The sequence below is a fragment of the Rhineura floridana genome, chromosome 8 (genome assembly GCF_030035675.1).
Source record: "Rhineura floridana isolate rRhiFlo1 chromosome 8, rRhiFlo1.hap2, whole genome shotgun sequence".
NCBI lineage: Eukaryota > Metazoa > Chordata > Lepidosauria > Squamata > Rhineuridae > Rhineura > Rhineura floridana.
The window spans coordinates 131,455,689-131,470,112 of NC_084487.1; positions in this window are offsets into that span (position 1 = coordinate 131,455,689).

Sequence of the window (14,424 nt, forward strand, 5' to 3'; positions counted from 1 at the left end):
TGGCGGAAGCTATACAACAAAGTTGCTAGATGTACCTCTGTGAGGAGGGACTTCCACAATTTAGGGGGTTCCACAGAGAAAGCCCTATCCCAGGCTGGTATACCTCACACTTCTGAGGGTGGCAAAACTACCAAGAAGTCCCCTCTGCCAATCTCACAACCTGTAAAGGTCTGTAAGGATAGTGGCAGTATTTTAGATATTTGTGGCCTAAGTCATTTAGAACTTAACCACTAATGTGAGTACTGGAAACATACTGGCAATCAGTAAAGCTGTTTTAAAACCAGGGTTATGTGAGATCTAAATGGAACAATGGCCAGTAATCTGGCTGCTGCATTTTGGACCACTTGAAGTTTCCAATTCATCTTCAAGGGCAGATAGAGTAAAACTGCAATAATCCAATCTGGGTGTTTCTAAAACATGGAATATAGTGGTCATCTCTGTCCAAGAGGGGCTATAGCTGGCAAACCTGCTGGAGCTGGAAATAGACAATCCCACTGAGACTACCTGAGCTTGCAATAATAGTGTTGGATGCAGGAGCACCCCCAGTCTATGTACCTATTTCCAGAGAAGTGTCTAAAATGGGCCATCTTCCCATCTACCAGATTCAAGAACTCAGAACACATAACACCTCTGTATTCAGCTTCACATCCCATCCAGCACATCACACAAAGCACAAGTCTCAGTCTAGCACCTTAATTGCCTCTCCTGATTAGATGATACAGAGAGATAGAGCTGGGTGTCATCCACATATTGGTGACACCTCACTCCAAATGTCCTGAAGAAAGCTCCCAGCAGTTTCAGATACGTGTTAAATACAATGGGGAACAAGTTGGGACACCAATTTCCATGGTGCTGAACAGTGGCCTTCCATAACCACTTTCTGGAAATTGCCCTGGAGTCAGGAGCAGAACCACTGAAGTACAGTGTCCTCAGCCCATACACCCATGAGTTGCTCCAAAAGGATACTGTAGTGATCAGTATTGAAAGTTGCCAAGAGATTAATGAGAGTAAGCAGCGTCACACTAACCCCCCCATCTCTCTCCCAACAAATGTCATCAGCCAGGGCAACCAAGGTTCTTTCAGTGCCAAAACTGGACTTGAACACAGATTGAAATTGATCTGGATAATGAGTTTCCTCCATGCCTCCACACCCTCTCAAGCACCTTGCCCAAAAAGGGAATATTTGCTACTGGGTGATATTTGTTAAGCACCTCTTGGTCCTGGGAGTCTCTTAAAGAGGGGACACACCACCACCTTCTTCAAGGTAGATGGTACCTCTTCCTCCTTCAATAAAGCATTAATCATTCCCTGAACACACCCCGTCAATCCTCTTCAGCTACCTCTAAGAAAGCAAGATGAGCATGGATCAAGAGGGCAGGTGGTCAGCTGCACATCTCCAAGAAGCTTGTCCACATCCCCACAATCAAAGCTGTTCTAGTATATATAGAATTGATAGTGCTCATGCTGTCATTGTACTTGACCAACTATGGTGTTCAACACTGCCCAAGTGTTTTTGTTCCAAAAGTGCCTCACAACATTTTTGCAGCAGGAAATGACATCCTTGAGAACTTCCTCTGATGCCCCCAAAAGCCTCTGAGCCACCCTTCATTGCCAAATGAAGAGGTAAGTCAAAAGCACCAATTCTTGCACATAAAAGGAGAACTGAGAGGAAAATGTTGTGAGCATTCTTCAGATAATAATAATAATAATAAATTTTATTTCTAGGCCGCCTATCTGGCCACAGTCCCACTGGGAAGGGTGGTGGAGGTGGTGTTCCAACAGCAGCAGCAACAGCAGGCTCCCCTTCCCTGGGTGGCGATGTTCTCCTTCTTCCTGCAGGCACTGGATCAGCTTAAAATGAGTTGAGGCTGAAATCCTATATTCCGGGGATGAGGAACCTGTGGCCCTCCGGATATTGATAGATTCCAGCTCTTATCAGCCCCAGTTAGCAGTGGTGATGTCAAGGGCTGATGGGAGTTGTAATCCAACAACATCTGGAGGGCCACCACTTCAATACTCACTTACCTGGGAATAAATCCTATTGAGCTCAATCTAATTTACCACTGAGTAGACGTGCATAGGATTGTGCTGTAAGATGTATAGTAATCACTGTCCTATGAAAATTATTCCTCCTTTTTCTGTTCCCACACTACAGTTTCAGACAAATCATCATGTTAGGTCACTGCACTCTTTGGTCTTATAAATTCTCACAAATGAGCACTTATAAAGAGAGGGCAAAGTCAAGAGAACAGTAATATAAATCTTCGGAACATATGAAGAGCCTCCTGGATCAGGCCAATGACCCATCTAGTCCAGTGTCCTGTTCTCACAGTGGCCAATCAGATGCCTATGGGAAGCCCACATGCAGGACCTAAGAGCAATAGCACTCTCCCCTCCCACAGTTTCCAGAAACTAGTATTCAAAAGCACATTGCCTCTGACCATGAAGGGACAGCATAGCCATCATGACTAGTAGCCATAGATAGTCTTATCCTCCATGAATGTGTCTAATACTCTTTTAAAGCCTTCCAAGTTGGTGGCCGTCACTGCCTCCTGTGCCACCTCTTCCTGTGTGATGGAGGACTTTCTTTTGTCTGTCCTGAATCTTCCAACATTTAGTTCCATTGGATGTCCATGAGTTCTAGTGTTAAGAGAGAGGGAGAAAAACTTTTATCTATCTACATTCTCCATGCCATGCAAAATTTTATACACTTCTATCATATCACCTTAAGCCCCAAGTGCTGCAGCCTTTCCTCATAGGGGAGTTGCTCCATTCCCTTGATCATTTTGGTTGCCCTTTTCGGAACCTTTTCCAACTTTTTGAGGTGAGGCAACCAGAACCGTACAACCAAATGTGGTTGCACCATAGATTTGTAGAATGGCATTTTGATATCTTCAGTTTTATTTTGAATTCCTTTCCCAATGAACCCTAGCATGGAGTTTGCCTTTCTCACAGCTGCCACACTCTAGGTCAACATCTTCACTGAGCTAACTACTACAACCCCAAGGTCTTGTTCCTGGTCAATCACTGCCATGAGCATATATGTGAAATTAAGTTTTTTTGTGCCCCAACATGCATCACTTTACATTTGTTTACACTGAATTGCATTTGCCATTTTACCGTGCATTCACTCAATATGGAGATATCATTTTGGAGCTCCTTGCAATCCCTTTTTGTTATAACAACAATTTAGTATCATCAGCAAACTTGGCCACCTCACTGCTTATCCCCAACTCAAGATCATTTATGAACAAATTAAAAAGCACAGGTCCTAATACCAATCCTTGGAGGACTCCACTTCTACATCCTTCTATTGGGAGAGTGCCCATTTATTCCTGCTCTCTGCTTCCTGTTTCCAAGCCACAAGAGGGCCTCTCCTCTTATTCCATGACTGCTAAGCTTTCTTAGGAGCCTGGTGAGGTACCTTGTCAAAAGCTTTTTGAAAGTCCAAGTACACTATGTCCACTGGATCTCCTCTATCTATACGCTTGTTGAGAGTTTCAAAGAACTCTGTTGAGACAGGATTTCCCCTTGCAGAAAGCCTGGTTCTGCTTCAGCAAGGCTTGTTCTTCTGTATGGTTGGTGATTTTATATTTAACAATGGTTTCCACCAGTTTTCCCGGAACAGGTGTTAAGCTAACTGACCTGTAATTTACAGAATCCCCCCAGATCCCTTTTTAAAAATTGTTGTTACATTGGGCACATTCCAGTCCTCAGGTATAGAGGTGGATCTTAAGGACAAGTTACATATTTTTGCTAGAAGATCAGTAATTTCACATTTGAGAACTCTCGGGTGGGTGCCATGCAGACCAGGTAATTTGTCAGTTTTTATTTTGTGTATTAGGCCTAGAATTTTGTCTCTCATCACTACTTTCTGCAAATGTTAGTTCAGATACAGGGATTTGCCCTATATCTTCCACTGTGAAGACAGATGCAAAAAATTATTTCAGCTTCTTTGCAATCTCTTTATCCCCTATTATATGCAGTGTTGACTGAATGCAAATAGGGGAGGAGCAGGATTGCTGCTGCTTCCAGCACTGGGCTTCCCCTACCATGCATGCATAACTTCTGAAAGAGTCTACATAAGTATGAAGTGCACAGATATGTACTGTGTAATAGGTGTTCCTTCAAACGCACAATTTCTCAATTGTGCATAAACTCTTTCACTATTTTGGTGTATAGAGAGGAGACTAGTGAGTATAAGCCTGCTGCCTCATGTGTGTTCAGAAAACACAGTATATAATGCCCCCATAGTCATAAACAAGCAGCCTCTGCTGAGGGTGAATAATTCTGCTGTTTCTCTTTTAGGAAGTTCCAGAGCAGAACTTCTATCCACGTTAGTCTGTCGCAGCCAAAGCAACAAAAAGCACAGACTAACAAATGTATTATGGCATCAGCTTTTATAGGGATGGGTGAGGGTTTTGGTTCACTCCACAATTTGGAGCAAACCTCCCAGGTCTGCATCCAACAGTTCATGCTCGGATTGAAATGTAGACATGTGGATTAGATTGCATGTCTACAAATCTTTCCAAGCATGGTCCACTCCTACTTACATTTTGTTTTGTTCTTTACGATGCTTTCTAACTGCTCCAAGCAACAAGAAATGGTTTTTAAAAGAAGAAAAAAGAGCCAGAAAGCCCTCAGACCACCTTGTAAGATATATACACACAGAGAGTTTAGAAGTGCAATTTTTTTAGGACTTTGCCTAAAAAGTCCACGTGGACATTTGACAGAACAGGCTTACAGACCTGCTCATGTGCAAGGAACACATACCAGAGTGAGACCATTCCGTTGATCACTAAGCTGTCATGGCCTTGAGCCCAATTCATCAGATGCATGAAGTGCTATCCTCACTTGGCAGACATATCTGCACACAAATCTCTTTTGAGAGTGATCCAAACATACCCAGTGCAGAGGCACAGCAGAATTAGCCAACTCTAGCAGATGAAGCTCTTCAACAAGACAAATGACTGACTAATTGAATCCTTACAGGCTTTCTTAACTGGTAGAGATGGATAGGATAATCTCTTACTGTCTCCCTTGTGGGCAATACCACCCTGGCTATAAGCCCCGATCAGTAAACGAACTGATCTGCACCTTTCTGTGGCTGCTCACCATAGGGTGAGCCGGGGGGGACGGACCTGATTGCCTCATCCCTCCCCCACTGACCAGCATTTAGAAGAATTAAGCCTTCAGGGCTCAAATGATATTCTGTTCCCCCACTACTCAAACTGGCTGTCAATGACAGGTGAGTTACACACTGTAAGTGTCCCTTCAGCATGCAGATGTCTCCGGGTGCTCACCAGGGTAGCCTAATTCATTTTCCCTGCCTGCCCACCACAGAAGGAGCCCACTGAAGCTCATCAAACCTTATCCCACTTACTGTTCTAACTTACAACACCCACTTCTTAGCATACCAATTAACTCTTCTCCTAGCCCTGCCAATCTTGTTGAGGTGTAATACTCCAGCATCTCTAGCTATATTAGTACCTTCATGAGATCCTGACACACCCCGTCCCTCAAGGTCAATCCTGTTCTTTGCGCTAAATCATTTTCCCCAAAATGCAACAATGACACCTGAGATAACAGCCCCACAACATGCTTCTCTTTCTAACCTATTTACTTTGGCCCATTTGCCAATGCCAAGCTAGGGTTCATTATTCATTATCCCACACCCTCCCAATTAAAGCTGTTAACTCATTAACCACAACTGTGTGTCACACCACACAAAACCAAAGCCCCCAAAGCCCCACAGCAACACCTGTCTCATGGCCTCACATATCCTTTATAAGTTGCTGATCTTTACCATCCAACATCCTTAATGGCCACTTCTCCCACCTCTCTGCAGCAGTCGCTGCCACCAGAATACAGCAGAAACAGGAACCAAAATTTGTTAAGGACAAAGCTCTCCACTGCCAGAGCCACCTATAGTGTCCCCCAATTCTGTCCTCCAGAATTGAAACTGAGTAAGCGGGGAACCATCCCTGTGACAAAAGAAAGATGTGTGCCTTGCGGCCGAATGTCCCCAAAAGGGCCTGAACCAGCATTCCTGAAGCTGACTGCAGGATACCTGGCCCTTTTAGTCAATTGTATACCTACAAACACATACCATCTTCCTGTTGCTCCCAGCTGAGTGTATCCCAGAGGGAGAGCATGACTGGACTTGTCTCGCCTAGATCTTACCAAACCTTCTCCTGGCCACAGGGTTCCAAAAGAGGCTGAGAGGACTACTGCTGTAAACAAAATGACCTCAAATGGGGAACAACATAGTTTATCAAATTGGTGTATGAGCACCTGCACACTATTTGGTGTCATGGGCTTGCACATGCCCATAATAGGGGCAACATTTTGGAGCACCCATCAAGCATTTTTCTGATCCTTAAATCACTAGTGGTGTCTTCTAAGCACTCATATTTGACCTTGAAAGCCAGGGGATATATGTTCCTCTCAGTGTCCTTGTCAATATACCTTTGGCTTAGAGGTGCACAAGGGACTGCATGCTATGATCAACTAGAATGGGTCGAACATGTGCTAAGTTGACACCATACCTAAACAACTGGAATTCCCTGAGCCTTCTTGTATAGCAGTCTCTAGTGTTGGGAATTAAGGCAGCCATGATGGCCCACTGGACTTCTGCTTGGCAAAGCTCCACAGCCCTGGTGGCATAAAGTCCAGCAATGCCTATACCCCAGTGCCAAATTTCAGAAGCAGCCAATCTGCAAACAAGATAGGGCATCAACAATGTCATTCTGCAGTGCCTGGTGCATGCTGGACCTGAAACAAGAGGCTCTTCTTGAGGCATTGTAAGGCAAAAGCCCAGGCAAAGCACATCATACTGGGTGACTGAGATAACTGGACACTGATGACATGCACTATGGACTGGTTGTCACACTAGACCTTGACAGTTGTATCCATGAATTGTCTGCCCATATGTGAACCACTATGTCAATCAAATAAAATTCCAAGCAGGTTAAGTCTCTGGTAATACCCATAGAAATCCAGTGGAAGCCATTGCTTTGTGCACGATTGGCACCAGAAGAAGAGTCAAAATCCTGTACTACCGGTTGCATCTGATTACTTGGAGTTCCCTCTTGAGGAGCAGTTTGTTCCTCCGAAAGGACACTCCATTATGGTATGAGCGGAATTTCTCCACATGTATATATGTTCACCCTCATTTGCCCCCAAACTCTTATATGATTGTGTCTGGACTGCATTACCTTCATAGTGTCACATAATCACCCCAGACACAAATGCTTTGCAAGCAAGAGTCAGGTGTCCAAGAAACTCCAGCAGTGTATGTGAGGTCAGTTTCATAGCCTTGCAAATGAGCTCCAGGTGCCCCCTGATTGTATCCTGACCTGTGGATGGTTTACACCCCTGTGTCCAATTCAAGAAAGATTAGGAATGTGTCTGGCCCTTCCAGCTTTTCCCCTACCAATGGCTCCCTAAAGTAATCTTCTAAATCCCCCAAATTGTGCATTAGTTATAAATACTGCATATTCCTCCCCCCTCTGTGAATAAAAAACAACCTAGATAATGAAAATTGCTGGGGAACCCATCCTAGCAACATGTGTCTATTCAAGGAAAGTACTAAAAGCCTTGAAGGCTGTGGAGGAAATAGAGCACCCTATGGGCAGTGTGTTATCCACAAAATCCTTCCCCTAAAATTAGAAACCCAATAAATCAGTGTTATCCAAATAAATGGGCATCAGCTGGAACCCTGAATTAATGTCACAAACTGATGACAATACTGCAGGCCTGGACAATGTCAACTGTCTCTTCAAATAACACATATCTGCTCTCCTAACCAGCAAGAGGGCGTGTGTTTTGCATGCATCAGTCTGATACTGTCTTTCCTGGTATGATTACTGCCTGCCCCCAGACAAGAAGGTTTTCCAACTGATTGCAGTGTGTGCTGTTGTTTGATTGCTGGCTGAATGAATACATCTGAGGTGCGGGTGTGGTCCAGTCGCAGAGCCAGGCCTTGTTAGAAGAACATGCAGGCAACAGGGTTAACCACGAAGAGAGTCACATTAAAGGGAGCTTCCCTTTGGGTTACCACCTCAGAGAAATACAGGTGCCCCCAGTGTCAGTCTAGGAATGTAATTGTAGGCCAGGCACCGAAAAAGATTGTGATCCAGAGTTAGAGTCTGTGGCAGGAGGAGGTTGGTTTGATGGGATTCCTCCTGAGGAGGAAATAGAGGGAGAGGTGTTACTGTGGAATTACTATCTTCTGCCTGATAGTGTCAATATTTGTTCTGCACATGTTATCAAATTCTTCCAAACTACACAGGAAGTGGATTGGACTGTGAAAGACTAACCCTAATTGTGTTTGCATTTTTACAAATTTGTAAGAGAGGAGGTCTCAGAGAGGAAGTGAGGTCTCCTGATCCCCTGGCGCATTCATTATAGCTGAAAACTGTGAAGTTAAAATCTACCTTAACGTAAATACAGTGCTTCAAAAAAAGGTTAAGGTACAAGCATGAACTGCAAGGTTATAAAATAATATCAAAATTTAAATATATGTATAAACAAACAATATAAAATCCTTATAGGTGTTCTCATATAATAGTACAGAAATTACCAAAAAAATATCTGTAAACAACTCAATGCCCATACATAATGAAGAATGAAATATATAATATGGTCAAAACAATGTCAATATGAACATAAAGGGCAACTTTTAACAATGGCCAATATACATAGCTCAATGCCCATGAAATGCAAAATGTGTAACAAAGCCAAACATGTTTCGACTCAAAGTCTTCTTCAGTGGTCTTTGAGATGGATATACATTTTTTATTTTATGTTCTGAGATATGGGCTAATATATGGGCTGTATGTTAATTCAATGGTTCATTTCCTTCTGTCACTCAATTCTAAAATGTATTGAAAATTTTACATGAGATGTTGGTAACCCCTTTGTTACACATTTTGCATTTCATGGGCATTGAGGTTAAGGCATTGTACCTTAACCTTTTTTTGAAGCATTCATTATGGCTGCCTAATTTCTCTGCTTATTAAAGTTTGATAGAAATATATGTTGGCTATACGTATGTTCTTAAACTGCAAGGGTTTTATTTTTTGCCTATTTGTGAATAGAAACATATGACAAAAGCAAGCCATACCAGATCTTGGGAGCTAGTGGTTGATCCAAGAAGATGCCTTCTCAGTTATTATTGAGGGGCTAATTTGGCTAGTGCAACACTGAGCTGTAAGGAAGCTATCAACACATTACGAAAGGGGCTTAATTGTTAAGCTCTGTCTCTTTTGTACTAGAGACCAGGGGTCATGTACTTACAAATAATTAATAAGGATTAATGATATAGTGGTAGTATGTTGGGATTATGATGCTACTTTGGCATTCAATGTAAATGTACTGCCTTCAAGTCAATTCCGACTTATGGCGACCCTATGAATAGGGTTTTCATGAGGCTGAGAGGCAGTGACTGGCCCAAGGTCACCCAGTGAGCTTCACGGCCGTGTGGGGATTTGGACCCTGGTCTCCCAGGTTGTAGTCCAACACCGTAACCACCAGTTGTTTAAACTGAAGCTTTCTCCTCAAATGTGTTAGTTTTCCTGCAATCTGAAGTGGTACAATCCTTCTGTCATTTCATGCTGCTGCAGGCACAGACCAAGTCTCGGGGGGGGGGGGAAATAGAGCAAATCCCTGACCCTGTGTGGACAGGGATAGCCTCTGTTGTCTATGCTCTGGTAACCTCTAAGTTAGAATGCAGTAATGCATTATACATGGGGCTGCCTTTGAAGACAGTTTGGAAACTGCAGCTGGTGCAGAATTTAGCAACCAGACTGCTCACCAGGACATCAATTCTGGAATAACTGCACTGGATACCAATTAGTTTCCGGGCTCAATTCAAAGGTTTTGACCGGTTTCGATCTATGAAGCCTTATACAGTTCAGGACCCCAATACCTCAAAGACTGCCTCTCCCTATATGTACCAGCCTTGACCCTGCACTCAGAATCAGAGGCCCTTCACTGTGTGCCCTCTCCTTAGACAAGTGGCAACACGAGAATGGGCCTTCTCAGTGGTAGCCCCCACCCCCATTTGTGGAACACTCTCCCCAGGGAGGTATGCCTGGCACCATCATTGTCTATCTTTAGGCGCCAGCCAAAAACATTTCTCTTCTCCCAGGCATTTGTTTTGGAAGGCTTTTGGAGGGTTTCTGTTGTGTAGCCTTCCTAAGAAGGGTTGCACCACCGCCTTATATACTTTAAAAAAAAAAACTATATATCTCTTTTAGTTTTTATTAATTGTAAGTCACTTTGAGTGCACATATTTGTATAGAAATGCAACTAACAAATTTAATAAATCACAATAAATAAAAATGACTGAGAGACCAAGGCAATAAATTGCCACCAAACAGTGCGTTCTAATATCACCTAACCTATTGCCCTTCAAATCATGGCTTACATCCCTGTGATGGATTCGGAGAGTCTTTTCCTTTCTGGCCAATCCTCTTTTTGTATATAAAACCAATAAAGTCAATCTAACTTAGCTAGCAGAGTTTTCGGTTTCGGAGCAAATGCAGAGTTTCTTGCAGAAGAGAGATCCTGAGGAAGAAGATTCATGTACTTGGGCCCTTGATCAAATGTTTCCAGGAAGACAAAAACTAAGGGTATAATCTCACAAATTTATGGGAATTTGAGATCGATAAGAACCAGCGTCCTTCTGTGACAGATCGTTGTTTGTCCCATTAATGAAATCCCCTCTATCTCTGATGTTAGTGGTCTCACTGGCTATTCAGAAAATTACTAACAGACTCTACTGACTCTACACTTACATGTTTTGTTGATACTTCTGGATAGTTAGCCTTTGTGGGGGGAGAAGGACTAACTTTTAACATGTTTATCTGAGGCAAAGCTGAGGAAATATGCTTATTCATCTTTACAGGAAGGGCCTAAAATCCCCAAATGCTGTAGGTGACACTGCTGAGCTACATCGGAATATATTATTTATTATTATTATTATTTATTACATTTTTATACCGCCCCACTAGCATAGCTCTCTGGGCAGTGTACAACAAAGCAATACAAATATATACAATAAAATCCAACAATAACATACAACAAAAATACAAAAAATACAAAAAGCTAAAAACAATTACAACACATTTTAAAACTGAATTAAGTTAGATTAAAAAGCCTCAGAAAAGAGGAAGGTTTTAACTTGGCGCCGAAAGGATAACAATGTCGGCGCCAAGCGCACCTCATCGGGGAGACTGTTCCACAGTTCGGGGGCCACCACTGAGAAGGCCCTAGTTCTTGTTACCACCCTCCGAGCTTCTCTATGAGTCGGAACTCGGAGGAAGGCCTTTGATGTAGAACGCAGTGTACGGGCAGGTTCGTATCGGGAGAGGCGTTCCAACAGATATTGTGGTCCTGCGCCATATAAGGCTTTATAGGTCAAAACCAGCACTTTGAATCTGGCCCGGAAACAAATTGGAAGCCAGTGCAGGCGAGCCAGAACAGGTGTTATATGTTTGGACCGCTTGGTCCTCGTTATCAATCTGGCCGCCGCCTTTTGCACAAGCTGTAGCTTCCGAACTGTCTTCAGAGGCAGCCCTATGTAGAGCGCATTGCAGTAATCCAGTCGCGAGGTTACCAGAGCATGTACGACTGATGTGAGGTCCTCCCTGCTGAGATAGGGACGTAGCTGGGCTACCAATCGAAGATGGTAGAACGCATTCCATGCCACCGAGGCTACTTGAGCCTCCAGTGACAGGGAAGGATCTAAAAGAACTCCCAGACTATGAACCCGCTCCTTTAGGGGGAGCATAACCCCATCCAGGACAGGGTATATATCCACCATCTGATCAGAGAAACCCCGCACCAATAGCCTCTCAGTCTTGTCTGGATTGAGCCTCAGTTTGTTAGCTCTCATCCAGTCCATTATTGCGGCCAGGATTCCTCACAGGCCCACAGTGGGATTGCAAGTGCAGCCTCACCTAAAGTGGGGAGGCCCAAGTGCCACCATATAAAGGAAAGAAATGGAGCAACTTGGAGTGGTACAGAAAGGAAGAAAAAGTGATACAGAAGGAGAGATCTAGAGAGACAGACATGGACCCAAAGAGGTCCATGCCAGACCCAAAGGTAAAATATCTAGTTTTTTAAAAAGTGAAGTGCTGCACATTGGGGTTAAAGTTGTGCCTTGCTGGGAAGGGTTGAAGGTCATTGATCTACTCGGAATCTTCATTAGCATTCTGAAGTAGAGGACAACATCTTTCCTTTGTGCATAAATTCTGGTAGGATATCCATATTTGATTCTGATCGGAAAACAATGTCCTGTGAAACCTTAAAAGGCTAACAAGTTAATTGTGCAGCAGTGCATGTTTTAATCTTCATGGTGCCACACATTTTTTGCTATTTCACCTCTATAGGTTCCTTTTAGTTTTGCTTAATTAAAATATGTTTAAGGACTATGCCAACTTTTTATATTAACATTATAGAGATTGTTGGATGTATATGTGAAGTCCCCCCCTTTAAATAAAATGAATAATGTTCATCATTAATGCAGTGATGAGGCTCCATGCAGGGTTTGTGAAACGAGAGGTTCCAATGGGAAACTTTTTCTTTTATTCATAGTTGGTCTCTTGATCTTGACTTATAGTGTCTCTGCCTTGTAAGGTGAAAAATATAATAAATGTTAGCTTGTTGAACTATGCTGCTGCTTACCTTGCTTAGATATAGATAGTTAGGCTGGACCACCTAGCTAGAAGATCAACCTGAAGGGAAATTCTTGGACAGTTATTCTCAAGAATGAAGAATTCCTGAGACAAGAGCACCCTCTAATGGAAAAAGAAAACAAAGCACACTTTCTCCTGTCTGGGATAATCACACTGCTGAAATGCCCTTTAAACTGTTGATATTGAGTGTTGGCTTTCTAACTGTGTTATGGGGACCCTCAGAAGTTCCTTAATGAGACAATAAGTCAAGCAGAAACTTATTTGAAAGCTAGCTAGCCCACTGCTGCCATTTCCCCCCTAGAATGTACAGTCACAGCTGAGTGTTGGGTGTACTCTAGAACAATGGTTCCCAACCTTTTCAGTATGGTGACCCACAAGTCCAAATATACTTGATATGGTAACCCAATGATTTATTGTTACAGTAATTTTGGACCTTAGGTTTCAGCAGATGTCAGTTCTGTGCATTTTAACTACATGTTTGCCAATTTTATAACTATTACTTGAGGCATCAAGCAAAAAAATTACTTAACAACCCTACTGATGTGCAATTTGTTGAAATATTCATAATAGTTACAAAGTTATTCACAGAGAGTAGTTCCTAAGTGTTTAAAATATAAGGCTCAAGTCTTTCTGATGTTTGGTTACAAGTGAACACAGCATTACGATACGCCAACAAAACAAAAAGTTGAAAGAGGTATCATATCAGTTAAGGATTAAAATCAATAATTATTTGGTCTGCTTATAAAACCTGCAACCCACTTGTGCAGACTTGGCAACCACTTGCAGGTCGTGACCCACAGGTTGGGAAACACTGCTGTAGAGCACATTCTTAGCGCACACAGGGCAAAGATGAGCTTCAGTAGGCCTAACATCATGTGAACTAAGTGCCCCATGTGAACTAAGCTTGTGGCCTACAATATTTACCCTAGAATCCTCTGCAACACAAGAGATTCCTTGGAAAGCAAGTCACTGTAGAAAAACGTATGAGCTTTATGTTAAGACCATTGTTTTTCCACTTCCATGTAACTTTTTTTTTATCACTTATGCATCAAATGCCAGAATGTGCAGCTAAGATTGCTGCAAATAGCAGGGCATTTCCTTAATGTAACCTCCAGAAAAGCTAAGAGTACTTGTTGGTTACTAATAATGTATTTTTCTTTTTAATGGAAGCATGGCCTCTTGCTCCTGCTGAGATATTGCTCTTGTGCGACAAACTGCAATTGTGATTCCACATTACATCTGATGAAATACTTTACTGTCTCACTATACTTCATCCCTCCCCAGGCAAAGTCAAAAGCCCTCTTGACTGTCTCACAGTTATCTCATATTTGTTTAGTTTCTACACAAACTACAGTTTTTAGCACAGCGGCATCAGTGCTTTGGAATACTGTTTCCCACTGAAATCAGGCACCCACAATTCTGATATTTTGCCACCTACTGAAAATGTTTGCTTCACCAAGTGTTTTTAGAGAATTTGATTCACTGATCATCACGCCATTTGTTCTGTACTTTATGATTGTATGATGTTTTAATCACTACAGTAGCTCACAGCCATGATATCTTTGAATGAATTACTCATATAAATAAATAAAAATGGGCAGGCTCTTCAGTAATTTCCTAAAATGGTTTTCTCCCTCCCCTCTGGGCACCCAGGGAGTGCCTCTAAGTGAGGCTAACATTTGGAGCCAGTCCCTTTGCGCAGCTCTGGCTCTCTCCCCAA